Below are 8,789 nucleotides of genomic sequence, written 5' to 3' on the forward strand. Positions count from 1 at the left end.
CTTCCAGTCCATTTACCTGCTACTCTACTTAAATCTTGGCAAAAAACACTAAATGAATTTTTTATGGTGTTGTAGAAAACCAAGAACTAGCTTTAAGATTCTTAAAAGACAGACTTCTCAAGGAGGCTTACATTTACCAGACTTGTCTACATACTATAAATCTATAATACTAGCAACAATAATTAAGCTTCTTCGGAAAACAGAACAGGAATACCTCATTGTCAATGTATACATCTCCAGCCTCTATTAATGAAACTATTTGGTCAGCATCAAAATCACGTCCTCCCTCAGTAAGTCATAGGACCTTTCTAAAACCCATACTTGGTGTATGGGACACCCTCAGGAAATGACTACTTCCAACTATTTCTAGATTCTCATCATTTTTATTTCAGAGTTGGTTTCCTCCAGGCAATGATATAAAAGTTGTGGAAATCTGGAGACAAGCAGGTCTAACAAGACTAGTAGACATAGCTAATAGTTCTGGTCTCCTGCCTAAAAATATATTGGAACGGAAGTTGCAACAACAGATCCCCTGGTTCTTTTATCTACAGCTTCAGCATACCTTTTCTACTTTCAATTCGAAAAAAGTTATGTCTTCTTCTCACTCTGATTTTGAACTACTTCCTAAACAATCAATCTTGAAGGCATAATTTCTAAATCCTATGTTATATTGATTTCCTTAGAAAGTGTTCAACGTTCACCATGCCTATCTAAATGGCAACATGATTGTGGGATAGCTTTCAATGATGATCAATGGAACTGGATCTGGTCATCTAACCTGTTTTTCACTAACCGGATCAGCTCAAAATGACTATCCTACAAAATAATAGCTCAATGGCACCTTACATCTAAAAAGCTATCTTTAATATTTTCTTAACACTCTCCGTTATGCTGGAAGAATTGTGGGGAAGTAGATGACTTTGCGCATTGCTGGTGGAGATGTCCCAGCATTGCTTCATTCTGGCATGAGATTTTGAAACAAATCAAAATTATAATGGGATATGAAATTCCTATTCTTCCTCAATTGATTTTCCTGGACATTTGGCAAGACCCAACGGTACCTCAGTTTAGCAAGAACTAATATCAAGCATGTTGGTAGCAGCAAAAATCCTAATTGCTTCAAAATGGAAATGACCTCAAGTTCCATCAATCTCCAGCTGGCTATCCAAGGTCTGGGACATTCTCATTATAGAAAAAATTACAGATTATATCCAGCATACAAACTCAGAAAATGAACACTCAAAATTCACAGAGAAATGCTTTCCTTTTATTGTTTATTATAACAAATTACATTCTTTTTATTTTTATTTTTTTTAACCTTTGTTTCTTTTACTGTGCTAGTCGTGGTTCACACCTAATACTAATTACCTAATATTAACTTTGGAATAATCTGTATAGTCCGTATATGTCACGTTCTCAGGGTGCAGGCAGGAGTCCAAAGCCAGTCCAAGGTCAAAGTCCAGGAAGTCAAGCAGGAGCCAAGTCATCAATGCAGAATCACAAGCCAGAATCAGAAGTCAATGTCCAACAGCCAAAAAGTCAGGGTGCCAAGGAAATCAAGCAGGTCAGAATCAGGAAGGAGCGTGGATGCAAGCCAGAGAATAGACCTGTTGCTTCCACAAGGTTACCAGGTCCTGGGTGGGAGCTATATGGGAGTCTCAATTAGCCTGCTCCCTGGGTGGCAGTGACTGTGCTAGAACTCAGGGCTGAGAGAGCTGAAGCATCGGCGTGCCTCATGTCTTCACTCTGAAAGTTCTTTCTGGAGCCTGCCTCAAACTCTTGAGATGGGAGGAGGAGAGCTTGGAGGAGACTGATCGTCAACAGCTGACACTGGTGCCTGGAGAGTGATTGATGGGCCAGTTGCTGTTTTTTCAGCTGAGGAACTGGCTGGCAACTCTTCCAGGTCTGTTAACCCTTCCAGCTCCTCCTCGTCAGGGCTCATGACAGCATAGACTATATTTAGGAAGTTATACACTTATATCAATGCCTTATAAATATTTTCTTCTTTTATAGTTACATAGGTTTATTTTGATTGACTGTATCTTGATACAGAAACATTGCTTTAATTTTAATTTTGTATAAATCTTGACCTGTCTCCATTGAAAGATAAACCTTTTTAAATGGTCAACGGGTCTGGTTGCATCTATATAGTTTAAACTCCTTCCATGATATTTTATTACATGTATGTAAGTATTTGTGCTTGTTTTAACTTCTCCCCATAAGATTAATTAGTTGTATATTCATATTTATATTGATATTTATTTGTTTACTTCAAACAATTAGTAAAAATATTAAGTGTGAATGTGACAAATGCTCCGTTTTGTTATTATGTTCATATTTGTCTGTGTTCAATTTCATTTCACCCTCTCCAAACCCAAATCCAAACCCATTTCTGCCTAAAACATCTTTGCTTTGCGTTTAATATAGATGCTATTTTCAAAGACTGTAAATCTCACCCAAGCAATTGTCTCTGCCAAATTTAAGACAGGTTGAAGAAAGGGTCTCTGCTTTAAAAGACAATTAAAACCAAGGCTTGTACATCTTAACAACACACAAAAAAGCTGTGTTACCTATAAAACCTTATCATGTTACCATGCAATGTGCAGAAATAATTGTGTTCTCCCAAGTAGATTCTGTTATACCAGAGTGGGCAGAGGCATTTTGCACACAGAACACAGACAGCATTAGAATGGGAACAGCGAGCTTTTTGACTCCTCCAGTAATTTGACATCCACCCCTGCCAGAAGAAAAACAACATGACAATTTGGCCGATGGAGGCATTTAGCACTTCAAGAAAGCAGGCAGAGGTACAGTGCTTGGGAGTGGCTGGCTTTTGGTAATGAAAGGATGAGGCGGGCAGCAGTACACCAGAAAAGAAAGGCCCTGGTGAAGGAGGAGGAGGAGAAGAACTTGTTTTATACCCCACTCTTTACTACACAAAGGAGTCTCAGAGCAGTTTACAAACTCCTCCCCTTCCTCTCCCCACAACAGACACCCTGTGAGGTAAATGGGGCTGAAGGAGTTCTGAGAGAACTGTGACTGACCCAAGAGCACCCAGCTGGCTTCATGTGGTGGAGTGTGGGATCAAACCCAGTTCTCCAGATTAGAGTCTGCTGCTCTCAACCACTACACCACCACAGTTAGCAGCACAGAGATTAGGCAAAGGCAAATGATATTATGTTTGTCCCCTCCAACTGCTCTTATAGGTAGAAATATCACAGCCCCAGGCAAGGGGACTGTGAATCTCTTTACGTGCTTCTATAGCTAATCACCTTTTCCTGATTGACTGAGAAGCTGATCACCAAGAAAGTGTACTAGAATGGCATAGAAGGGACAATGAAAAGCCCAGGGAGGCACTACACTTGCCGCTTCGTTTTCATGTGACGTATTTGTCCATTTGTAAATGTTTCCATGTGAGTTTGGCATGCTGAGTTGGTAGCTTGCAGTCTCAGGAATCCGTTTCAAGAAGCCTGTGCTGATGTGATGTGATGGCATTTTGAATCTGCGTTTTCAGCAGCATGACATATCTCCCCCACCACTGTGTATTGCTTGCAAACCGCCTCAAAGAATGGACACTTCCTAGCTTGTGTGTGTGAGAGAGGTTTTCTTTCACCATACTGGCTTTGGATAAAGTTTCTACACGTTCCATTAGAAAATTTTCGCTGATGGTTTAGTAGGAGGACTGCTTTGTTTACATTCACAGAACCCCTGAGGAAGTTTGTCATGAAACACATGGGGGTATTGATATTTGGAAAAAGGATTCCCCCCCCCCACCACCGCTGCACTATTTTTTCCTTCATGTCTTTGCTCCTATTGGTGTGACCCTTTGTTATATTCCCATTTGAAAGTTACCAATGACTCTTGAGTTATGAAACTTTCAGAGCTATGGAGGTGGGGTACCTTGCAATGAAAACTTTTTTTAAAAAAATCCATCCCTTTACACTGCATAATGTACGCTATCATCTAGAGCAATCGACACACGTTACAAGTACCACAACTTTACCAACTTCACCAGTCAGGAATGTGATAAGTATAATATGATGAGTGAGGAGAACCCAAGGGCTAACCAGCTGACTTCTCTTCATTGGCATCTATTTTAACCATCACTTTACCAAAGCAGGTTTTGGGAATTAAAGATGGAAAAGAAACAGACCATATTCTATACTTCTGAAGCTGGTAGGTTTGGTGAGAGCCAGTTTGGCGTAGTGGTTAAGTGTGCGGACTCTTATCTGGGAGAACCGGGTTTGATTCCCCACTCCTCCACTTGCACCTGCTAGCATGGCCTTGGGTCAGCCATAGCTCTGGCAGAGGTTGTCCTTGAAAGGGCAGCTGCTGTGAGAGCCCTCTCCAGCCCCACCCACCTCACAGGGTGTCTGTTGTGGGGGAGGAAGGGAAAAGAGATTGTGAGCTGTTCTGAGTCTCCGTCCTTGAAAGGGCAGCTGCTGTGAGAGCCCTCTCCAGCCCCACCCACCTCACAGGGTGTCTGTTGTGGGGGAGGAAGGGAAAGAAGATTGTGAGCCGCTCTGAGACTCTTTGGAGGGGACGGCGGGATATAAATCCAATATCTTCTTCTTCATCATCCATTATATTCTTTGCTTTCCAAAGACTTTCCCAGTCTTCCAGGGTCAGTTTTTCAGGCTGAAGAAAGATGTCCTGTGGTTTGCTCAATGGTTTGCTGCCTAATTCTTCTCTTGCTGATATGAATTCAGTTTAATTATAATATAATTGGACAGCACAGAAAACAATTCCTTTTGGATGCTTCCGTAAAGGATAAAGAATCTCCCCCCTCCCCCATGAACAGACTTGATGCACCAGGAACTTTAATTCGTCTGTTAAAGTCAACATTAACATGGATCATTTGAGATGTCCTCTCAACAGCTTTATCCCTCATAGTGTACGTAATTTAGCACATCCTTTCCCCTCCTGTTTTTTTTCCCCTGGCCTCCGTACTGCAGTTTTCCATGACCAAAATGATTACAAGAAAATAGAACTAAAATACCACAGAAGATTTCTGTGTCAAATGTGTGTGTATTTATGGCGTATGAGTGAGTGTGAGCTTTTATCATATGCTAAATGGTCTTTGATCTGCACGGCACATGATATAGGATGCCGGTTGGAAGCAGTGCCCAGTGCTACAGATGTCACTGTCCCTCCCGTCCTCTTCTTTCCTGGAACTCTGTAGATCACCATTCCACACTTTTGTTGTGAGGTAAACATGAAGTCTATTTGCTTCAGCAGCCAGGGGTGGGGCAGACTCAGGAAGGAATAAAATACAGGCAATATCTCTTGTGGTATATTCAAGGTCCATAAAATGAAGCGTACAGATTGGGTCTGAAGGTCTCTACTCTTTGTAATAGTTAGGTATAAGTTACAGGTTCTTCTTGGTTTTCAGTGCCTAATCTAGACTGAAATCAAGGGGCACAAAATCTCATCATTTTCCCAACCTAAAACACTCTGTTGAAGAAATCTGCATGTGTCTCAGGGGATTACCGGCACTAAAGACTTCACAAATTATTGCCCCCAAGTCAGAATAAAGAGACGGACACCAAGCATTGGCATAAATACTGGGCCACTTTATTAATCATTATAGCAAATGGCAAGAGCACCCAAACTGCGGCCTGGTCAGGGCTAGGGGTCTCACAGACCGCTCCCCTGCCATTCACAAGCGAGAGACCCAGCCCCCCAGCCAGAGCTGTGTGAAACAGCTCCCGCCAGGTCGACCCAGCAGGGAGGCACGCCCCAGACGGTCCAACCACCAGACGCACGTCTCAATGGAAGGCCCCCTCTAGTCGAGCCTCCAGGACGGTCTGCATTCTCCCCACCCCGGGTCACCAAACCCCAAGGTTGATCATGCCAGACCCCTAATTCCCCAAAAGGGGGATGCTTCATGGTCCTCCCCTAGCCGCATAGTACCCTAAACCCCTAAAAACCTGCCAACTAAAGTGACCACCTATTTAACAGCACCTCCCCATAGCCAAATCCACAACCCACTGCTCTGCTATGTAGGGTAGGCGAAAAACACACCCTAGCAACTGCCAATCAGTGGGGAGTAAAAAATTCCTACCCGGCCCCCCAAAATGAGGCAACCAACAAACGCTCACATAGCAAGCAGGGCATGCGGGAGGGCCGATCGATGGCCTGGCCCCGCCCCCTGAAATGCGGCCCAAACGGGCCACCGCCGTCTCTTCCCTCCAGGGAGACAAAAGCCTATCCATGCAGGCTGCAGGAGTCCAATAAAGAAGAAATGCTGGTTTGACTTTGCCTCCATTTCCCCCCTCTTCTGTCCTTATGCCACTCTAGTTATAATTACACAGACATGTCATGTTAGTTCATAACACTTTTTAAAGTCCAGGTGTCGGATTTCTTTTGTAAGTTTTCCTGACACAGGTACTACCCAAAGTCACCATCTGATTTACTTATATATTACCATTCTTTGAAGCTCATATCTCCTGTGAAGCCTCTGGCTTTATATCCCCAGCCCACCTTCATCTACAGCTGCAACTGAAATCTAAATATACACAGCTATTTGCTTATATCCATCATCCCTTTCTTCTTTTGTTGTCTTCCCCACTGGCAAAGTTTAGATTGCAAGCTTCCTTGGGGTAGGGGATCTACCTTTTCCTGTTTATGTTACTCTCCAATGTACAGTGTACATTGCTTCCTTGGGGGTAGGGATCTACCTTTTTCTGTTTATGTTACTCTCCAGTGTACAGTGTACATTGCTTCCTTGGGGTAGGGGATCTACCTTTTCCTGTTTATGTTACTCTCCAGTGTACAGTGTACATTGCTTCCTTGGGGTAGGGGATCTACCTTTTCCTGTTTATGTTACTCTCCAATGTACAGTGTACATTGCTTCCTTGGGGGTAGGGATCTACCTTTTTCTGTTTATGTTACTCTCCAGTGTACAGTGTACATTGCTTCCTTGGGGTAGGGGATCTACCTTTTCCTGTTTATGTTACTCTCCAGTGTACAGTGTACATTGCTTCCTTGGGGTAGGGGATCTACCTTTTCCTGTTTATGTTACTCTCCAATGTACAGTGTACATTGCTTCCTTGGGGGTAGGGATCTACCTTTTCCTGTTTATGTTACTCTCCAGTGTACAGTGTACATTGCTTCCTTGGGGTAGGGGATCTACCTTTTCCTGTTTATGTTACTCTCCAGTGTACAGTGTACATTGCTTCCTTGGGGTAGGGGATCTACCTTTTCCTGTTTATGTTACTCTCCAGTGTACAGTGTACATTGCTTCCTTGGGGTAGGGGATCTACCTTTTCCTGTTTATGTTACTCTCCAGTGTACAGTGTACATTGCTTCCTTGGGGTAGGGATCTACCTTTTTCTGTTTATGTTACTCTCCAGTGTACAGTGTACATTGCTTCCTTGGGGTAGGGGATCTACCTTTTCCTGTTTATGTTACTCTCCAATGTACAGTGTACATTGCTTCCTTGGGGGTAGGGATCTACCTTTTTCTGTTTATGTTACTCTCCAGTGTACAGTGTACATTGCTTCCTTGGGGTAGGGGATCTACCTTTTCCTGTTTATGTTACTCTCCAGTGTACAGTGTACATTGCTTCCTTGGGGTAGGGGATCTACCTTTTCCTGTTTATGTTACTCTCCAGTGTACAGTGTACATTGCTTCCTTGGGGTAGGGGATCTACCTTTTCCTGTTTATGTTACTCTCCAGTGTACAGTGTACATTGCTTCCTTGGGGTAGGGGATCTACCTTTTCCTGTTTATGTTACTCTCCAGTGTACAGTGTACATTGCTTCCTTGGGGTAGGGGATCTACCTTTTCCTGTTTATGTTACTCTCCAATGTACAGTGTACATTGCTTCCTTGGGGTAGGGATCTACCTTTTTCTGTTTAAGTTACTCTCCAGTGTACAAGCTTCCTTGGGGTGGGGATCTACCTTTTTCTGTTTATTTTACTCTCCAATGTACAGTGACAGTGCCATCTAAATGATAGTAATTAATAGCATTCAAAACAAGTGTGGGCTGATGTGAAGGGAGAATGAGTGATCAATGGCAAACTTGAAGGCTTTGGATTCACCTTCTTCAGTTATAATTTGTCTAGTTACTACGAGAACCCTAGTCTTGATTCCTGCAGGGTAAAGAACACCGTTGTTATCCAGTCTGAGACAAATCCTCAGTAGGGAGATATATATTTCTGAACACTCCCTTTCCCCTTCACAATGGAAAGGAAACAGTGGTTGGTGTGCTGCAGTAGAAAGCAGAGTGGCACGTAAGAGGGAAGAAAACCAGCAACAGGAGATGGAGCGCAGAAATAAGATAGCAGGCACAAAATGCTGTGAAGGAAATTAGGTTTATGGCATTGCTTCTAATAGCAAAGAATACGAGTTGTATATGAGGCATATCCTGCAAACAAAGTGTTTAGGGGAACCGAAGGGTGAACATGCTGTGACAAGAAATGGCCTATACGTGCCTCAGTTCTTTAAAGAGATTCCTTACACTGCAATCCTAAACAGAGTTGCTTCAGTCTAAGCTTACTGAAATCCAATAGGTCCAGGCTGGAGTAACTCTGCACAAAATTGTGTTAGAAATTCAGCATGTGGTACATTCCCCTTGGTCTTTTGGGCATAGCAAGACTAGAGCTAGAGGTAACCCTAGCCAGTCCCCAGGTGGGATCTGGGTATCCCCTGGGATTACAGCTCATATCCAGACTACAGAGATCAGTTCTACTAAAGAAAATCGGATTTAAAGGATTTTATATTAATTTGAACTGATTCTGGATTTTAAAATTGGTTAAATTATATTTTAGTTATCCCCGACCTGTG

The sequence above is a fragment of the Heteronotia binoei genome, chromosome 21 (genome assembly GCF_032191835.1).
Source record: "Heteronotia binoei isolate CCM8104 ecotype False Entrance Well chromosome 21, APGP_CSIRO_Hbin_v1, whole genome shotgun sequence".
In the NCBI taxonomy this organism is placed as follows: Eukaryota; Metazoa; Chordata; class Lepidosauria; order Squamata; family Gekkonidae; genus Heteronotia; species Heteronotia binoei.